Genomic DNA, 22,583 nt, shown 5'->3' with positions numbered 1-22,583 from the left:
CCGGGAGCTGCGGTAGCTAACTGTGTTACATTGATAATGGAGTTTAGACTGACATGGTGGTGAGTAGATATGATAGAACGTTCATTTTAAACTGAACTGTTCCTTAAACAGTCATGTTTAATCTATATGTGCTCCAAAAATGTACTGTGCTCTTAAAAGAAAAACCTAAGCTTAGATCTTTGTGCACAAAGAAATAGTAACCATGAATTTTCACCACATCAAAATCCATAGGTATTGGCTGCCAAAACCTAGCTAGCACACCTACCTGTCCACCATCTTCCATGTTTTCATCATTGTCCAGGTCAATCTGCTCCTCCATGACATCAGCAGCAGGGAACTCCTACAACCAAAGAGAAGAGACAGTTTAGAAGTCATGTGTGGGTAATCTTTTTTTGAACTCACATCACCCTGGCCCATTTCAAAAGCCAATCCTAAACCACAGAGCCCGGATCAATGAGAAAAACTGACATTCTGACACCCAAAAACCCATTGATGAACTAGTGTTCTTCAACAAACGAAATTGGTCCAAGATGTAGTGTCGATCTGAGGAGAATCAAGCATCGGAAATACATCAACATCTGTGGTATTCTGTTGTGGATTGTTTTTCATTATGTGTTGTGGCTTAAAATGTTCTTGTTAGCCATAAGCCGTCCCTGTTTGCTCCTGCTCATTTTTGTCTGAGAAATTTCCAGCTTGCGGGAACTAGCAACCAGATCGCCCGTGCTAATCTACATCAATATCACTACCAGTAAGTAACTCACACCAACTTATGTCAAAAAATCTGAACTAACCCTTTAGTCAGGTCTAAGAGACATTTGCCATCAGTTTGAAGCCACTTTCCGGGAAAAGTTGAATGCTGAGTGTTCATTTGTTAAGACTAAGTGATGTTTGTCATATTTTGCAGACTTTAGTGTTTCTATGAAAAACCTCTTTAATCAAAATTATTAAATTATTGTGAAGTGTTTTATATTAAGTGTTCTTATCTCAATTCCTATTGCGTATCTCATATTGAATAGAATTTTGTAACGTTTAAAAGTATTACAATAAAAAGTTGGTGAAATTTTGTTTGAGGCTCTTAAACTTTTGAAGTTGGGAGCAAGTTAATTTACAGCCCTGAATATAAGTTTATATACAAAAACTTCAGAAAGCAAACAAATAGAATCTCTCATGCCTAATATAGCTTCCACGTTCCAAACCTCGCAAGGCCACCGTGGCCGCGCTAGGTTCGAACCTCTGCCCTGGTCCTTTCTGTGTGGAGATTGCATGTTCTCCCTGCGTGAATGTTTGTGTATTTGTAGTATGTATATGATGTAGTAAGGTATATGATGGTTTGTTAAGCCCTTTGAGACAAGCTTATGATAAAGGGATATATAAATAAACATGACTTGACAAGTGCAACATGATTTAAAGTTTCAACTCACAGAGAGCAGTGCAGCTGCAATTTTCTGCCCCATGTGATTTTAGTATTGATTTACTCTTTAATGGAGAGCACTATAAAGTTCTATAAGGTGATTAGCACTTTCAATCATGCCATAGCATTATAATTTTCCCTTTAGTTATTTTCTCTTCAAAGAAGCCACCAGTGGTGTTTGGCTCTGTAGGTAAGGCAGCTTTCTTGCGTGCTGAAGATTGTGGGTTCAAATCTATGCTTCTGTTTTTCAAGTCAAACTGCCAAGAAAAAGAGGCATATTTTCCAATGGAAAATTAAAGGTCCCATATTATGCTCTTTTTAGCTGTTTAAAACATTTCTCAGTGGTCTTTAAAACAAGGTTACGAATTCTGTTGCAAAAAAACACACAAATCCAGGCTCTGTGGAGCCTCTCCATCCTCTCAGTTTCTCCCCTCATTAACTATGTGCGGTTCTGAGTGGGCGGGGCTGCTATGATAATGAGGCGCTGCTCTGATTGGCCGCCTGATCGGCTGGGTGAGGGGGGAGGGTGCAGACATGGAAAAAACCCAAAACCAGCATGGCAGCTCCTTGTAGAAGAAAACTCCGTGGCACAACATGTAAAACCGTACATGTTTGAGAAGAAATCTGTCAACTGAACAAGAGGAGGCAACTGCCGAAGTTTTACAGACACGGTTACACGGTAGGTTGAAATTTCACTGTTTTCGTACTTTCTTACCGTGCGTGTGTATGTGGTTGCGTCGGCTATGTTGTCTTTCTGGATAGCCATAACGGACAAATTTATATCCCATAAAAAGGATATCTAACGTTACCTGCCGGAGTGTCTCGCACGGTATCCCACGCTATCTACCATTTGGACATATGACTGTCGTAATTTATGCCAGTGTTATTCATCTATAACGCTAGCTCAACAGTTTTAGAACTGTAGCTGAAATATTCAAACATTGCATCTCATGGAGGCCTGCTGGTCATTCCCCCTGTACATAACATCTTACCTCTTTTAGAGTTGACACCTTTATTGTTTATGTCGTATGTTACATTAGTTTGTACAGTACTCACATTTACTCTGCATTGTCTGTGCTAAATGATAAACATATAATATAAACGTCATTGTCAGTGTAATGTTCTTATGAAGCTAGCAAAATTCAATAAGTTACCCTTTCTCATTCCTTAGGTTACCAGAAGAATGAATCGGCTTCAGGATCCACCTACATGCATGTTGATCATCCTGGTCTGGAGCCTGTATGTTTGAATGTGTTCTCACTACAGAATGCAATGAACATTTATAAAGCAGAGGTATAGAACAATAAGTTTCTTTTATGCATTCTGTGCATGAATTGATTTGCCAAATAATATGGCCAACATGTGACTTTGGATAATACTGTACATGACAATAAATTTGAGTAAAATATCTGTGTTGTTCTATTTTATTACACATCCATGTAGAGAAACAACTGTAGCACACCTAAAAGTCTTTTAGTGACAGGGGCATCGGACAAAAGTTACTGAAAAAGTAATATAATCCCACACACACTGTCTACACTTGCATGTAAGTGTAGACAGTGTGTGTGGGGTTATATATTTTTTTCCCTTTACACACCCATGTAAATTAAACGTGAAACCAAAAAGTAACCACAACACTTGACTGTTCATACAGAATAAAATTATTTTATTATAGAAAAGGCATAAAAAAGGCACATGTAAAAACATAACACTGCTGCAGGACCATAATGGGGTGCTGTTATGTTACAAAATCTACATCTGTGAGTGTACACAGGGGAGTGTTCCACTGTAGCAGTTACTGCAGTGTAGTAAAGTAGTGCAGTATCAATCACAAAAATGATTTATAATTTGATGTTTTTAGTTATCTGTTATGTATTCGTGGAAAACACCCAACTACAACCTGACCTCATGCCAGATAACCAAAACAACAAAAGAAGAGACTAAGTATTCAAATGAAATATATTGACAGTATGTGTACCCTCTTCTCAGTGTCTAGCCTACAGATCCTTTGTCAGCTAGTGCTGGGGCTTTCTAGGTCGCAGGGTCAGAGTAGTGATACCAGTGTGTGGTGCTGTGCATATGCTGTGAGCTCCCCGATGCTGCCAGCTACGTCGGGTTCAGACTGCCTCTTGATTGAACCGAGACACGTGGCTGCAATGACGTCCTCCTTGGCTGGCCTGTCAGACTGGGCGCACGGGTCTTCTGGGACGGGGATCATGAAAACCTGGCACACATAAGGTGCAGGGTCCTGGAAGACGTGATCAAAGATGAGGTCCATCAACTCATCGACGTAATCTGTGGAGTAACAGAAACACAGAAATCATCAGTTCCATTACAAGAGTGTACATCACATACTAGTGGGAAGCAAATTTGCAATTTTCATTTATAGATTACTTTATACTATAGTTTATACTTTATGACATTTGTATATTTATTTAATTTTCATATTTACAAAGTTTTGTGTGTGCAATAAAAATGTGTTGGTAAACATACTGAAAGTTGGCTCAGGGGGTCGGCTAAGCAGACCCAGGGTCCTCCTCATCCTTCTCTTCCTCCTCTGTTAGGTCAAGACGGGTCTCCTGGATGGTCTCTTGATAGGTGGGGAGATCAGGCTAGGTTGTGGAGGAACAAAGGGGACAGCTGAAGAGCCAACTCTGAAATCTCTGCAATCCAAAACTACATTACCACAAACTACAGCCTCAATAATTACTATGTAGTTGATTCTAAATGTCTCCTCCACAGTCAAGGAAAATAGGACATTATAACCTCCAGAGAGGTAGTATTTCTTGTCATCGTTCAGGTTTTCTAGGTTTTCTAGGTTGCCACAACCCTAGCTGATTACAAGACTAGATTTACAAGACTAGGTGCAAAGAGAAGAACGTGAAATGTTACATCTCATCAACCATCCATTCATTTGGTGTTAGAAGTGAAATATTCATGATGACAAGAGTCCCTGATCGACAAAGTACTTTTCGAGTTTTGCCACGTTACAGTTGCAGTTGTCTCGTGTACAGAGATGTGTCCGCAAAGTGAGCCAGAGGAGCTAACCTTAGCTAGCGCCAACGCTAACGCGCTAGCGCTGACGCTAGATTAGCTTGCTTCAACTAGCCCCTAACCTTGATTATAGTACATGTGTCCTAACGGCACCGGGTTAACGAGACGAGGTGCTCGTTTTGGCCGGCTGAGGTAGCCTACAACCGACTCTAGCTGCACATGTTTTTGCCCCTATTGCTAACTGTTGTCGTTGTGGCCAACAGGCTTCCTCGTATTCACAGGCCCGCATCAAACTCTCTCTCATCAGACTGGAGCTAAATCGCTACCCGATGCTAATCGGACTGAAATACCATGAACTACCTTATCCATTTCTCATTCTCAAGCTACGTTAGCGGACACATCTCTCCAGACAAGGCAACTGATTTAGCAACAAAGCACCATAGACTGTATTAAAAAATAAACATGAAAACAATGTCGCAAACAAGCAAATGGAACATAACTTTACACACGTTAGCAAAGCGGGACATGTTGTCAAGCCTAGCTGAATGTACCCAACTGTAAATATTATCACAAAGTGGCGACACTTACCGATTGCACATTTGCTGTTGGGCCACATCCAGTTGGGATAAATCCATCTTTCAGGAGCAGTTTTGATGAAAATCCTGCTTTGTATTGACACTCGTTTACGAAGCAGTGCGAGGTAAAGCGGTTAGCACAAACATGCAAATTTGGACTAAGTTTACTGTAGTCAGAACGTTATTGTAAAAACAATATTTTTATCTTCCGATGCTGGGAGGCAATGTAGAGCTTTGTGTTCAGCCTTGAAGCCAACAACGCAACATTTAGCATGTTTTGCTCTTGCTTTTGATATCTTCTAAGCGAAGTAGCGAAGTAAAACAATGGCGGCCGAAAGCGCACAGAGGAGCAGAGGGGAGTGGGAGTGGTTATCCAGCTCGGAGGTCGGCATATGCAAATTGCTCCCCTTGGGACGTCACAAGGGGAGCCAAATCAAAACGGCTTGTAGAAGCACATGTTTTCCCAGGAAGGAGGCCAGGGCAACAATGCAGAGGCATTCACTTCTCACATTCTGTGGGTTGTTAGGTTGAAGGATGACTAAAGTGTATGTGTATGGGCAAGGAAAAACGTGTTTTTCATAATATGGGACCTTTAAATCCATTTTGGGTCGCGGACCTGTTGGTGGTGGGTCGCCAACTGGCAGAGTTAAATGTATAACAATTCTATGACGTGAATTTATTTTGCCTAATCAAAACGGGCGAAGTGCGCTCTATTGTTTTCTGCTGCGCTGCAGTCTGTCAGCTCAACTACGTGTTCTGCACAAGCCTGTTTACCCCTCCCCCCGCGGCCCGGGCCCTGAATACATCCTTGCACCCTGGCAAAGGTGAGTGATGCGCATCTATTTCTGTCACTGTCAGTGAGTAGAATACTGTTTCACCTTCCAGCATCGCCGTCAAGTAGCACTATGTCGAAACGTAAATATAAAGAAGAATACATATTGACGAGGAGCGCCCACAATGTGTTTTGTGTGGAGAGGTGGAGAGTTTTAAAATAAACAAATTAAAAAGGCACTTTCAAACGAAGCACCCTCAGCATCAGGGCAAGGCAAAGGAGTTTTTCCAGTGCAAAGAGGCAAACTTTAAGAGACTTAAGGGCCTCATGCAGCAACATTCTCTTAAATTTCTCTTATATTTTCTCTTAATTTTCTGTTAAGAGAAAAAATAAGAGAAGTCAACTCCAGATGCACCAAACGTTCTTAACCATCCAAATCTGCTCTTACCCAGGTGTGCTGAATGATGAATCCCACTTGATCATAAATTGGAGGCGCGTGGCCAATTGTTTGTTATTAGCATAGGTAACGCCCCTTAAACACCATATAAGGGCAGGTGTTGTGCCATGTGCAAATACTCTGCCACATGGCCAAGAATTGGAGAGGTGCTCTAGTCAATCTGAACCGGCTCAGCAGCCATTCATCCGTCTCATCAAATCGATCTGTGCGATCTCTAAAAACGCGTTCTCTGCGTAAGGCCTGGATGGCCAAAGCATCTAAGAGCAGTATGTAAGCCATTCAGAAGCTGAACGCACGCAATATCATCCAAGGGTTTTTATAATTGGGATCAATGGACCAATAGTATTTCTTAAGCCCACAAATTTAATAATCCAATCATTATAATTACGAATTACTAATTATAATAATTACTATTATTAATTAAACATAATAATCTAAATTTGATTATATGATATTCATGTGTCTTATGTTTCCTTGCATTGGACAAACAATTTGTGGACTGTGAAAACAAGATGTTTTTTTCTTATCTTGGTAAGAGTGCTCTTGACCACTCGTAAAATTTTCTCTTACCTAAGAGAAGAGCAAAAATAAGAAAACATTGGTGAATCCCAGAAATCAATGGGTACTAACAAAATAAGAACAAATCGTGGATACGAACAAAAATAAGATACAATTTGTTCGTATATTGCTTCCTGCATGAGGCCAATGTTTTGACAGTGGAAGAGTAAGTTAGTGTTACAGTTAGTATATGTATGTGTGTGTTTGCGTGTGTGTTTGATGTAGTTGTTGGTAACTAGTCTGCTAGCTAACGATAACGCTAGCTAACACACTGTTGATTAGCTTGTCTTGCCTTCTTTAGTTAGGCTAGTTAGCTGGGTGGGTAGTAGCACCAGACAGTCCCTGCCTCAGGTAGCACTAAATGCCTGCGCAAACCAGTGTTTCCGTTAACGGAAATCGTAACGAAAAATATGCACCAACGACCTTTTTTTCTTTGAGTAAGACGAAAAACTATTATTATGGCTTTTAACTAAGGGTGCTCCGATCAGGATTTTTGGGGCTAATCACCGATCACCGATCGCTGGAAGCAGTATCGGCCGATACCGATCACCGATCAAGGGGTCTATTTGAAGCCTTCTATTCATCGTGTTGCATTATTTACTAATTTAACTATTCTTAACAACATTGTATATTAAGTATTAAAATTAAGAGATGAGAAAGTATCATGAATTGACAACTGTTTATTGGCAGGCAACATGTGCAACATATTCCACTCTCTTAGAGACACAACTTAAACCATAGCAGCCTACGCTTGGTTATTGGGAGGAGCTTAGAACTTAACAAATATAGCTTTCCTGTGGAATAAAATAAATACAATTTTATAAAATAAAAATTAGAATAAAAGCTAAATGTGCACAACACACCAAGTTAGAACAATAAATTATATATAGGCCTACTGAGGCAACAAAATTCAATTCCAATAGACGGAAAACAGGGCCTTTATCAATTTACTCCAACTTTAGAGACTATAAAAACTGCAACATAACAAAATCTTTTTCAATATTAATCTGCATTGAGGGAGCAAACATTCAGAGTCAGAGTTAAAAAGTAAATATTAACGTTTTCAGTCCACTCAGTGGATACTGTAGCCTACAGTAGCCTATATACAGCTAATCTGCTAGTCTCGGAAACCCAGCTGTATTCCGAATAACGTTAATAACCCTTAGTTCTTCTTTTTGGGAATTCAGCCGGTCGTCTTCTTGGCATGGAAAAAAAAATATCCCTCACGCCCGCGTGTGCAATGGGAGGTGAACAGACGGGTCCGGGGAGAGAGAGAGTGAGCGAGCGAGACAGAGAGCGAGAGAGGGAGAGCGCGAGAGACAGAGAGAGAGAGCGAGAGACAGACTGCACAAAGAGACTAACGTACTTCTGTTTGGATCTCTTCCCAACTCGTCTCTCCCTAACATTTTTGCAAATTTATTGTCTTTTTCAGACACCTGGTAGAACTGCCAGACTGGTGAAGCCATTTTAGCGGCACGTAGAGAAATTGTCTCGCGTGTTTTGCGTCATCTGATCGGCGCTTCTGATCGCCTTTTATAGAGACCACCAATCAAACTATTTAGAACAAATATCGGCCGATAACGATTGGTGGCCGATCGATCAGAGCACCGTTAGTTTTAACATGTATCACAATATTAAAGGAACGGTGACTATTGTTGGTAATGCCTTCTCTCTCATCCACCAGGCATTCAAAGGGAACAGAGCAGCACTGAAGGCATCATACCAAGTCAGCCTCAACATTGCCAAGGCAAAGAAGCCCCATTCCATTGGAGAGCAGCTGATTAAACCTTGCATAAAGGATGTGTGTCTCTCTCTCCTGGGTAAGGAGGCAGCAAAAACAGTTGAGTCTGTCCCACTCTCAAATAACACAAAGAGAATCAAGGAGATGGCAGTGGACATTCAAAGTTCAGTTGTAGAGAAGATATTGGAGCACAAAAAATTGCACTTCAAATAGATGAGTCAGTTGATGTTGCTGGGATTCCTCAGTTGATGGTCTTTGCAAGATACATTAGTGGAATTCCTGTTCTGTGACCAGCTACAAACAACAGCAAGGGGAGAGGACATCTTCAGAGTGGTGGACACAAATTTAAAAGACCTCAAATTGGAATGGATAAATTGTGTTGGTATTTGCACTGATGGGACCAGGAACATGACTGGGTTTAGGTCTGGTTTTGTGGCTCATGTCCGCAGAGTGGTCCCCAATGTGAAGTTCACACATTGTATCATACACAGGGAGGCTTTGGCCAGCTATGCATTGCAACATGACCTAGGAGAGGTTTTTGATATGGTTATCAGAGTAGTGAATCTGATTAAAAAGAGACCTCTACAAACAAGGCTCTTCAGAGAGCTGTGCAGGGAGATGGGGGCAGAGCATGAGCACCTGTTTTTTCACTGTGAGGTTAGGTGGCTGTCCAGGGGGAAAGTTCTGGAGAGGATGTGGGAGCTGAGAGAGGAGGTCCTGGCCTATCTCCATAATGAAGAGCCTAACCTTGCCAAGCATTTCCAAGACAAGCTGTGGCTGGCAAGACTTGCCTACCTTGTGGACATATTCACCAAGCTCAACACACTGAACGCAAGCCTTCAAGGGAAGGAGAACAGCATTCTGAAGCTGGAAGATGGAGTTCAAGGATTCACAGCATGCCTGGGTTTGTGGCAGTCCCAGCTGGATGCAGGAACACTGGTCATGTTTCCTGTCCTCTCTGCATACCAGGAGAAGATAGGTGTTCCCCTGTGTGACTCAGTGAAGCAGAACATAGCTGAGCATATGTTCAGCTATGTTCTGCTGCACTGAACATAGCTGAGCATATGGCTGGCCTACAGGAGAACTTTCAGCAGTACTTCCCTGACTCACAGGGGTCTCAAAACCTTCAGTGGGTGAGGTATCCCTTTCGAGCTGTGCCATCATCAGAGCTGGGTCTAAGTCAGACAGAGTTGGAGGCATTGGTGACACTGCAAGTCAACAATGGCAGTAAGATGCTTTTTGAGACAACCACACTCTCACAGTTTTGGGTTGCACATCTGCAGCAGAGAGAGTTTTCCTGCTTGGCTGGGAAAGCTGCAGATGTGTTAATTCAGTTTGGTACTACATACCTATGTGAATCTGTTTTTTCTACTCTGGCATACTTGAAAAACAAATACAGGAACAGACTAAATGCTGAGCATGACCTCAGGGTTGCACTTTCAAAAACTGAGCCCAGAATAGACCTGCTGGTTGAAAATTTCAACCAGCCACATACCTCTCATTAGGACTGATTGAGCCTAGCTCAATCAAGTCTCCAGTCTGCCGTGTTGTAGGGGTCCGGGGAACGGGAACTTCAAGCCGAACGATCCGCGGGGCTCCCGGGAGCTCCGGGTGTCGCGCTCCCCTCCTTCTCCCTCTTAGCTCTTTTAGCCTCGTCTGTTATCGGCTTCTTGTTTTGTTTTGGTGCAGAAGTTCCAGCAGTCAGAGTCCTGTCTTCCATGTTACCACTATCTACCATACTGATTAGCTTCACGCTCTTCAATCTATGAAAATGGAAACTGCGTCTGTTTTCTTTCTGTTTTCACCTGGCAACCCGCGTGAGCTTCGAGTCTGGGGAGGAGGGGGCGGGGGGAGACAACTCTCTCCAATATTTTGAATTTGGACAGCAATACCCATTTTAAACGCTGGGTGTCATTGTTACATATAGGTCCTTTAAAAAACACGTTATGGAAAAAGTAAATGTTTCTGTGAGTTTATAATGAATTAAATAAATTTCCATATATTTCAATTCATTGTTCTTTGTGTTCTTTGTCTTTATTGATAGTTTACTAATTTAGATGTCATGGCAACTTATTATGTATTTTTGTGAGTTTGGGTCCTAGGGAAACATCAAATTTATCTTTTGGGTCCCAAGATGAAAAAGTTTAGGAACCCCTGAGCTAGAACAATGTGCGATGAACAATATGGCCACAATTAAATGATAGAAGGATTGGAAACATCTTACATGTGCAACGTCAAGAGGTAGTGTATGCCATTCTGTGCCCTTGCCCCAAACTATATGTAGGGAAGACATCATGGCATCTCAGGACTCGTATCATTGAACACAGGAGCAGCATCAACAGGGGAGACTCTTCCTCCTCTCTTGCTAACCACTTCATGGCACATGGACACTTGGTCACAGAACTCATTTTCTGGGCCATACAGAAGGTCAAATCCCCTGTGAGGGGTGCTGACTATTACCAGGTTCTTCTCAAGGCAGAAGCCCAGTTGATTTTTTTACCTGGTACCTTATCCCCTGAGGGGTTCAATGAAGAACTTGATCTCTCATGTTTCTCTCATTTACTTTTCTTGAATTTGTTGCATTAGAGTCTCACTTGTCCTTTCTGTGACTATTTCATTTTGTTATAATGCTATGCTATGTAAGATAGTGCCATAAGATTATATAATATATTTCTTGGGTATATTGTATATGCATTAGTGCATTAATGCATTAGTACATAGTATTTGAAGTTTCTCTGTTTTGTTTCAAGTGGCTACTGAGTTTGGCAGAACTATTTACTATTATCTACCATTTGTATTTCTTTTCATTATCTAATCTAGTCTGTCCCAGGTGAGCTCATGTCATTTCCTTTTATTTTCCCTTCTTTTTTTCACATTTTCCCTCCTATTTTCTTATTTCTATGATCCTCTTCCACTCCCCTTCAATGCTGCCTGAGGAAGAGTGCTGAGCTCGAAACGCGTTGCATATTCTGCATGTTTATAGACTATGTTCACCCCTTCATTATACGCTGTTGTCTACTGATGACCTTTTGAAGCTTCAATAAATCTTTGATGTTGCACTTGTAAGATGCTCCCAATCCTTTTATTTTGACTATACTCTGTGCCACTTTGGAAGCTCTTTTCTTCCAACTGTCCCACGTGGATACTGCAATTAAATGATAACCTTGACAAAAGACACAGGCTAACACAAAATTAGCCATAACTATTTGACTGCGTGTCCAATCTTCACGAAACTTGTGCTTGGACCCCTCAATCGCAGCTATATTACTGTATATGGTTTTACCGCATAAAACCCATTCAGGTCCATCAACAAAACTCTACAACGGCAGCTGCCTGCGTACCTCATCTTCAAACCTATCTTTGGAAAATTGCTTTTTTATGCAATGCTACCCTGTTCAGTCAAAACGGAGGAAGATTTGGGATTATAAATTAATTGGGTTTCTTTGGTCTGTTCTCAATGATGTATAACTTCTGTATAGTCAAAGCAAAATTTAAATTGGCGAATTGCCCTCATAATGGGCCTTGGCAACGCCGGTGGTGGGGGCACACAAACAGGTGAGACAATGGTTAAATTAGGTTAATTAGGTCAACAAAGTTGAAAAAGGATCACTATGGGAACATCAATGAAGCTAACCATTTATGCAAATAAATTATTTATTTTTCATGGCTTATAGTTAAACATCTTAGCTTAAATGTATGCAGGTGACAAAGAGACATCAATTCTGCATGTACAGTAGTCTTGACACCCAACATTGAACATCATCATCATCAGGTCACCTAATCATCCCTGTCTGCTCAACTGGCTGGTATCAATCCTCATCTCCCCACCATACAGCCATTATGTAGTAATCATTCTGGCGTCCAAGTGGATGTTATACATTGGTGTTGTAGAAGGTAAAACCCCCCAGACATCGTACATGCTTACAGTAGGCCTACTGAGGTTGAAAAGCGCTACACAAAAGTAACATTACTTCATTCATATGCTGAACCCCCCTGTTGTGTTCGTTTCATGTTAATTAATTTTGTGTTCCCGGTCCAAAATGACCGGCCCATTATAGCTGATTATAAATCCATAATAATACATATATTATCACCTAATGTTGTGTTAGATCTTTTTATCAACTTAAGTTCTTGTGAACATTACAAGTTTTGAACTTCTATTTGCTATTTATGGCCTGTAGGCCTCATTGACCTGAGCTCATACAACTCGTTTTGGAGTAAAAAAAGCGTAATGTATGGATTATTTTGACTATAACAAATACTCAGATGAAACATATTGTGCTATTTATCACAGACTACTTTGTGTCAAAGTTTAACAAGGACATTTGTTTTGAAACCATTTCAAATTTTTAAATAGTGGCACAAAATAACATCTGTTGTGTTCCCGGTCAAAACTGACCGGTATGATTTTATTAGTAAAGAAAGGACATAGGCCCAAAACTACACATGAAAACTTTACTGCATCTTCACTGTCAGTGTCCTGGCCTCTCTCCTCCAGTGTCATGATCAAAGATAAGATCAAGAGCCTCACATACAGTATATTGTTTGGTCATTGTGCTGCCACAGAATGAATTGTGAGCAAGGCCTCAAAAAAGCTTTATATACCAGAGCTGCGAGAAAAGTTCTATATATTATTGAAACAATGTTGCGATTGTTTGTGAGAATGCCAACAGGTGTGGTTCCCGTGGGGGAAAGATTCTATTGGGGAAAGGTTCCCGTGGGGGTTGCTGCCATGGAATCCAAGAAGGGGAGTGAGGTGTGTGTGTGTGTGTGTGTGTGTGCTCAAACACACATGCATGTGGGGGTCTGGGAGAGGACGTGTGTCCATCTGACGAATGGGCATGTGCCTGAACCATGGATGTATTAAACTAGGCCTGAACTAAATTTTATACACTAATTGCAGTCTCACCCATTCATTTCTAATGACCGGTCATTTTTGACTGGGAACACCACAGGTGTACAAAAGTTAAATAAAACACCCAAAATGTAATGAAAATTATCAAAATGTATTTTGTGTGTTCAGATGCTCTGTGTGGACAAAGTCTTGGACCCTTAAGACAATCAGATTTAATGAACTACATATTTCAGAGAGAAAACTTGTAAATCGGTCCAATTCGACCAGAACACAAAAGGGGGGTTAAATTTAGAATACATGAATCACAAATATTCACTTCGCAAGTATAATCAAATTGCAAAAACATTGCAAGTACAATTAAAGCTGCAAGCAGCGATGATCGGGCCCTCGCACTTCGCGCATGTCGGGGTGTGCCGCAGCCGCGGCATCGTTGCTGGACACCGACCTGTAGACGCGGCTCTGATTTTCTGTATATAACGTGTCATTTCCTGTGTTGCCAGTAGGTGGCGCTATGTCTATAACTGAATATTGGCCTGTGGATGTGTTCAGGCTGGGACACTTAGCAAACATGTGAAGTTTGGGGCAGATTTGACCACGTACAGCCGAGTTACAAACCACTTCCTGTTTTGCCAGTAGGTGGCGCTATGACTATGACTAAATATTGCCATGTAGATTTGTTCAGGCTGGGACTGTCATCAAACATGTGAAGTTTGGGTCAGATTAGACCACGTACAGCCGAGTTACAAGCCATTTCCTGTGTTGCCAGTAGGTGGCGCTATGACTATAACAGAATATTGGCATGTAGAAATGTTGAGGCCAGGACTCTCATAAAAAATGTGAAGTTTGGGGCAGATTTGACCACGTACAGCCGAGATACAAACCACTTCCTGTTTTGCCAGTAGGTGGCGCTATGACTATAACTGAATATTGGCCTTTAGATGTGTTCAGACTGTGACACTTAGCAAACATGTGAAGTTTGTGCCAGATTTGACCACGTCCAGCGGAGTTACATACCACTTCCTGTTTCGTGGCGAAACATGGAAATGCGACGCCCCGCCCATGACTATAACTGAATATTGGCCTTTAGATGTGTTCAGACTGTGACACTTAGCAAACGTGAAGTTTGGGGCAGATTTGACCATGTACAGTGGAGTTACAAACCACTTCCTGTTTCGTGGCGAAACATGGAAATGCGACGCCCCGCCCATGACTATAACTGAATATTGGCCTTTAGATGTGTTCAGACTGTGATACTTAGCAAACATGTGACGTTTGGGGCAGATTTGACCATGTACAGTGGAGTTACGAACCACTTCCTGTTTCGTGGCGAAACATGGAAATGCGACGCCCCGCCCATGACTATAACTGAATATTGGCCTTTAGATGTGTTCAGACTGTGACACTTAGCAAACATGTGAAGTTTGGGGCAGACTTGACCATGTACAGTGGAGTTACAAACCACTTCCTGTTTCGTGGCGAAACATGGAAATGCGACGCCCCGCCCATGACTATAACTGAATATTGGCCTTTAGATGTGTTCAGACTGTGACACTTATCAAACATGTGAAGTTTGGGGCAGATTTGACCATGTACAGTGGAGTTACATAGCACTTCCTGTTTCGTGGCGAAACATGGAAATTCGACGCCTCGCCACGCCCACGCCGTTCGAGGAAAACTCAAGCTTTTAACAATTTTTCATCGTCAAGGTCTGTTATGTACGCTGCGCAAATTTGAGGTTGATCCGATTAACCGTCTAGGAGGAGTTCGTTAAAGTATGACCCCTGTAAATGGGCAAAAACGCACAAAAATGGCACAATCAATTCAAAATGGCTGACTTCCTGTTGGGTTTAGGTCATGGCAGCTATTGACGTTTTTTGTAGATCTGGACATGATACATGTGCCTACCAAATTTGGTACATGTAGGTGAAACGTAGAGCGATGAGTATTTTTTTGAAATTTTGTAGGGGGCGCTATTGAGCCATTTTGCCACACCCATGCGCAAGACCCGTAAAATATATAATTTTTCACCACTTCTGAGGCGTGTGCAAAGTTGCACAAGTTTTCGAGCACGTTTAGGCCCTCAAAAATGCGATTCATTGGAGGGAAAAATAATAATAATTAAAGCTGCAAGCAGCGATGATCGGGCCCTCGCACTTCGCGCACGTCAGGGTGTGCCGCAGCCGCGGCGTCGTTACTGGACACCGACCGGTCGACGTGACTCTGAATTTTCATTATAAAACATGTCATTTCCTTTTGCCAGTAGGTGGTGCTATGACTATGATTGAAAATTGGCCTGTAGATGTGTTGAGGCCGGGAGTCTCATCAAACGTGTGAAGTTTGGGGCAGATTTGACCACGTACAGCCGAGTTACAAACCACTTCCTGTGTTGCCAGTAGGTGGCGCTATGACCATAACTGAATATTGGCATGTCGATGTCTTCATGCCGGGAGTGTCATCAAACATGTGAAGTTTGGGGCAGATTTGACCATATACGGTGGAGTTACAGAGCACTTCCTGTGTTGCCAGTAGGTGGCGCTATGACTGTGATTGAAAATTGGCATGTAGAAATGTTGAGGCCGGGACACTTATCAAACATGTGAAGTTTGGGGCAGATGTGACCATGTACAGTGGAGTTACAAACCACTTCCTGTTTTGCCAGAAGGTGGCGCTATGACTATAACTGAATTTTGGCCTTTAGATGTGTTCAGACTGTGACACTTATCAAACATGTGAAGTTTGGGCCAGATTTGACCATGTACGGCCGAGTTACAAAGCACTTCCTGTTTCGTGGCGAAACATGGAAATTCGACGCCTCGCCACGCCCACGCCGTTCGAGGAAAACTCAAGCTTTTAATAACTTTTCATCGTCAAGGTCTGTTATATACGCTGAGCAAGTTTGAGGTGGATCCGATTAACCGTCTAGGAGGAGTTCGTTAAAGTATGACCCCTGTAAATGGGCAAAAACGCACAAAAATGCCACAATCAATTCAAAATGGCTGACTTCCTGTTGGGTTTAGGTCATGGCACCTATTGACGTTTTTTGTAGGTCTGGACATGATACATGTGCCTACCAAATTTCGTACATGTAGATCAAACGTAGAGCGATGAGTATTATTTTGAAATTTTGTAGGGGGCGCTATTGAGCCATTTTGCCACACCCATGCGCGAGACCCATAAAATACGTAATTTTTCAGCACTTCTGACGTATGTGCAAATTTTTGCAACTTTTCGAGCACCTTTAGGCCCTCAAAAATGCGATTCATTCGGCAGAAAAATAATAATAATTAAAGCTGCAAGCAGCGATGATCGGGCCCTCGCACTTCGCGCATGTCGGGGTGTGCCGCAGTCGCGGCATCGTTACTGGACACCGACCGGTCGATGCGGCTCTGAATTTTTAGTATAAAACGTGTCATTTCCTGTGTTGCCAGTAGGTGGCGCTATGTCTATAACTGAATATTGGCCTGTGGATGTGTTCAGGCTGGGACACTTAGCAAACATGTGAAGTTTGGGGCAGATTTGACCACGTACAGCCGAGTTACAAACCACTTCCTGTTTTGCCAGTAGGTGGCGCTATGACTATGACTAAATATTGCCATGTAGATTTGTTCAGGCTGGGACTGTCATCAAACATGTGAAGTTTGGGGCAGATTAGACCACGTACAGCCGAGTTACAAGCCATTTCCTGTGTTGCCAGTAGGTGGCGCTATGACTATAACAGAATATTGGCATGTAGAAATGTTGAGGCCAGGACTCTCATAAAAAATGTGAAGTTTGGGGCAGATTTGACCACGTACAGCCGAGATACAAACCACTTCCTGTTTTGCCAGTAGGTGGCGCTATGACTATAACTGAATATTGGCCTTTAGATGTGTTCAGACTGTGACACTTAGCAAACATGTGAAGTTTGTGCCAGATTTGACCACGTCCAGCGGAGTTACATACCACTTCCTGTTTCGTGGCGAAACATGGAAATGCGACGCCCCGCCCATGACTATAACTGAATATTGGCCTTTAGATGTGTTCAGACTGTGACACTTAGCAAACGTGAAGTTTGGGGCAGATTTGACCATGTACAGTGGAGTTACAAACCACTTCCTGTTTCGTGGCGAAACATGGAAATGCGACGCCCCGCCCATGACTATAACTGAATATTGGCCTTTAGATGTGTTCAGACTGTGATACTTAGCAAACATGTGACGTTTGGGGCAGATTTGACCATGTACAGTGGAGTTACGAACCACTTCCTGTTTCGTGGCGAAACATGGAAATGCGACGCCCCGCCCATGACTATAACTGAATATTGGCCTTTAGATGTGTTCAGACTGTGACACTTAGCAAACATGTGAAGTTTGGGGCAGACTTGACCATGTACAGTGGAGTTACAAACCACTTCCTGTTTCGTGGCGAAACATGGAAATGCGACGCCCCGCCCATGACTATAACTGAATATTGGCCTTTAGATGTGTTCAGACTGTGACACTTATCAAACATGTGAAGTTTGGGGCAGATTTGACCATGTACAGTGGAGTTACATAGCACTTCCTGTTTCGTGGCGAAACATGGAAATTCGACGCCTCGCCACGCCCACGCCGTTCGAGGAAAACTCAAGCTTTTAACAATTTTTCATCGTCAAGGTCTGTTATGTACGCTGCGCAAATTTGAGGTTGATCCGATTAACCGTCTAGGAGGAGTTCGTTAAAGTATGACCCCTGTAAATGGGCAAAAACGCACAAAAATGGCACAATCAATTCAAAATGGCTGACTTCCTGTTGGGTTTAGGTCATGGCAGCTATTGACGTTTTTTGTAGATCTGGACATGATACATGTGCCTACCAAATTTGGTACATGTAGGTGAAACGTAGAGCGATGAGTATTTTTTTGAAATTTTGTAGGGGGCGCTATTGAGCCATTTTGCCACACCCATGCGCAAGACCCGTAAAATATATAATTTTTCACCACTTCTGAGGCGTGTGCAAAGTTGCACAAGTTTTCGAGCACGTTTAGGCCCTCAAAAATGCGATTCATTGGAGGGAAAAATAATAATAATTAAAGCTGCAAGCAGCGATGATCGGGCCCTCGCACTTCGCGCACGTCAGGGTGTGCCGCAGCCGCGGCGTCGTTACTGGACACCGACCGGTCGACGTGACTCTGAATTTTCATTATAAAACATGTCATTTCCTTTTGCCAGTAGGTGGTGCTATGACTATGATTGAAAATTGGCCTGTAGATGTGTTGAGGCCGGGAGTCTCATCAAACGTGTGAAGTTTGGGGCAGATTTGACCACGTACAGCCGAGTTACAAACCACTTCCTGTGTTGCCAGTAGGTGGCGCTATGACCATAACTGAATATTGGCATGTCGATGTCTTCATGCCGGGAGTGTCATCAAACATGTGAAGTTTGGGGCAGATTTGACCATATACGGTGGAGTTACAGAGCACTTCCTGTGTTGCCAGTAGGTGGCGCTATGACTGTGATTGAAAATTGGCATGTAGAAATGTTGAGGCCGGGACACTTATCAAACATGTGAAGTTTGGGGCAGATGTGACCATGTACAGTGGAGTTACAAACCACTTCCTGTTTTGCCAGAAGGTGGCGCTATGACTATAACTGAATTTTGGCCTTTAGATGTGTTCAGACTGTGACACTTATCAAACATGTGAAGTTTGGGCCAGATTTGACCATGTACGGCCGAGTTACAAAGCACTTCCTGTTTCGTGGCGAAACATGGAAATTCGACGCCTCGCCACGCCCACGCCGTTCGAGGAAAACTCAAGCTTTTAATAACTTTTCATCGTCAAGGTCTGTTATATACGCTGAGCAAGTTTGAGGTGGATCCGATTAACCGTCTAGGAGGAGTTCGTTAAAGTATGACCCCTGTAAATGGGCAAAAACGCACAAAAATGCCACAATCAATTCAAAATGGCTGACTTCCTGTTGGGTTTAGGTCATGGCACCTATTGACGTTTTTTGTAGGTCTGGACATGATACATGTGCCTACCAAATTTCGTACATGTAGATCAAACGTAGAGCGATGAGTATTATTTTGAAATTTTGTAGGGGGCGCTATTGAGCCATTTTGCCACACCCATGCGCGAGACCCATAAAATACGTAATTTTTCAGCACTTCTGACGTATGTGCAAATTTTTGCAACTTTTCGAGCACCTTTAGGCCCTCAAAAATGCGATTCATTCGGCAGAAAAATAATAATAATTAAAGCTGCAAGCAGCGATGATCGGGCCCTCGCACTTCGCGCATGTCGGGGTGTGCCGCAGTCGCGGCATCGTTACTGGACACCGACCGGTCGATGCGGCTCTGAATTTTTAGTATAAAACGTGTCATTTCCTGTGTTGCCAGTAGGTGGCGCTATGTCTATAACTGAATATTGGCCTGTGGATGTGTTCAGGCTGGGACACTTAGCAAACATGTGAAGTTTGGGGCAGATTTGACCACGTACAGCCGAGTTACAAACCACTTCCTGTTTTGCCAGTAGGTGGCGCTATGACTATGACTAAATATTGCCATGTAGATTTGTTCAGGCTGGGACTGTCATCAAACATGTGAAGTTTGGGGCAGATTAGACCACGTACAGCCGAGTTACAAGCCATTTCCTGTGTTGCCAGTAGGTGGCGCTATGACTATAACAGAATATTGGCATGTAGAAATGTTGAGGCCAGGACTCTCATAAAAAATGTGAAGTTTGGGGCAGATTAGACCACGTACAGCCGAGATACAAAACACTTCCTGTTTTGCCAGTAGGTGGCGCTATGACTATAACTGAATATTGCCATGTCGATGTCTTGAGGCCATGACACTTATCAAACATGTGAAGTTTGGGCCAGATTTGACCACGTCCAGCGGAGTTACATACCACTTCCTGTTTCGTGGCGAAACATGGAAATGCGACGCCCCGCCCATGACTATAACTGAATATTGGCCTTTAGATGTGTTCAGACTGTGACACTTAGCAAACATGTGAAGTTTGGGGCAGATTTGACCATGTACAGTGGAGTTACAAAGCACTTCCTGTTTCGTGGCGAAACATGGAAATGCGACGCCCCGCCCATGACTATAACTGAATATTGGCCTTTAGATGTGTTCAGACTGTGACACTTAGCAAACATATGAAGTTTGGGGCAGATTTGACCATGTACAGTGGAGTTACAAACCACCCAGCTGGCCACCAACGTCATTAGACGTTGATATTTGGTTGAATGTAGGTTGTGACGTCGGGTGACCAAAATTCAATGTCAGGACAACGTCTAATGCCAACGTCAATTTGACGTAGTATACTGACAACAGCTGACGTTGATATTTTGTTGGTTTTAAGTTGTGTTGTTAAGTAACCAAAATCCAACGTCTTCCAAACGTCTCATGCCAACGTCATATTGACGTAGAATACCAACATTTAGTCGTGAGGTATGGTGACCAAAACCCAACGTCTGCTAAACGTCATAATGTTAACGTCCACACAACGTGAAATTCTAACATCGTTAGACGTTGATATTTTGTTGGTTTTAAGTCATGGTGTTAAATAACCAAAATCCAACGTCTTCCAAACGTCTCATGCCAACGTCATATTGACGTAGAATACCGACATTTAGTCGTGAGGTATGGTGACCAAAACCCAACGTCTGCTAAACGTCATAATGTTAACGTCTACACAACGTGAAATTCTAACATCGTTAGACGTTGATATTTTGTTGGTTTTAAGTCGTGTTGTTAAGTAACCAAAATCCAACGTCTTCCAAACATCTCATGCCAACGTCATATTGACGTAGAATACCGACATTTAGTCGTGAGGTATGGTGACCAAAACCCAACGTCTGCTAAACGTCATAATGTTAACGTCCACACAACGTGAAATTCTAACATCGTTAGACGTTGATATTTTGTTGGTTTTAAGTCATGGTGTTAAGTAACCAAAATCCAACGTCTTCTAAACGTCTCATGCCAACGTCATTTTGACGTTGAATACCGACATTAAGTCGTGAGGTATGGTGACCAAAACCCAACGTCTGCTAAACGTCATAATGTTAACGTCCACACAACGTGAAATTCTAACATCGTTAGACGTTGATATTTTGTTGGTTTTAAGTCATGGTGTTAAGTAACCAAAATCCAACGTCTTCCAAACGTCTCATGCCAACGTCATATTGACGTAGAATACCGACATTTAGTCGTGAGGTATGGTGACCAAAACCCAACGTCTGCTAAACGTCATAATGTTAACGTCCACACAACGTGAAATTCTAACATCGTTAGATGTTGATATTTTGTTGGTTTTAAGTCATGGTGTTAAATAACCAAAATCCAACGTCTTCCAAACGTCTCATGCCAACGTCATATTGACGTAGAATACCAACATTTAGTCGTGAGGTATGGTGACCAAAACCCAACGTCTGCTAAACGTCATAATGTTAACGTCTACACAATGTGAAATTCTAACATCGTTAGACGTTGATATTTTGTTGGTTTTAAGTCGTGTTGTTAAGTAACCAAAATCCAACGTCTTCCAAACATCTCATGCCAACGTCATATTGACGTAGAATACCGACATTTAGTCGTGAGGTATGGTGACCAAAACCCAACGTCTGCTAAACGTCATAATGTTAACGTCCACACAACGTGAAATTCTAACATCGTTAGACGTTGATATTTTGTTGGTTTTAAGTCATGGTGTTAAGTAACCAAAATCCAACGTCTTCTAAACGTCTCATGCCAACGTCATTTTGACGTTGAATACCGACATTTAGTCGTGAGGTATGGTGACCAAAACCCAACGTCTGGTAAACGTCACAATGTTAACGTCCACACAACGTGAAATTCTAACATCGTTAGACGTTGATATTTTGTTGGTTTTAAGTCATGGTGTTAAGTAACCAAAATCCAACGTCTTCCAAACGTCTCATGCCAACGTCATGTTGACGTTGAATACCGACATTAAGTCGTGAGGTATGGTGACCAAAACCCAACATCTGGTAAACGTCATAATGTTAATGTCTGGGGGTCCTCCCCCAGAAAAAAAATAGTAATTTAAAACAAATTTCCTGCATTTCTACACCACCTAACCTCTTGGATTAAGTCAAGAAACAGCAACCCTGTATAATGTTAACCAAAAATATAAAATTATGTTATATTACTAGATTTCAGCATTGAGGTGCTTACATTCATGACTTTGCATAGGCATACTAACCTAAAAACCTATTATGGAATCGCGA

The sequence above is a fragment of the Centroberyx gerrardi genome, chromosome 4 (assembly GCF_048128805.1).
Source record: "Centroberyx gerrardi isolate f3 chromosome 4, fCenGer3.hap1.cur.20231027, whole genome shotgun sequence".
Lineage (NCBI taxonomy): Eukaryota > Metazoa > Chordata > Actinopteri > Beryciformes > Berycidae > Centroberyx > Centroberyx gerrardi.
This window is presented reverse-complemented; position numbering follows the sequence as displayed.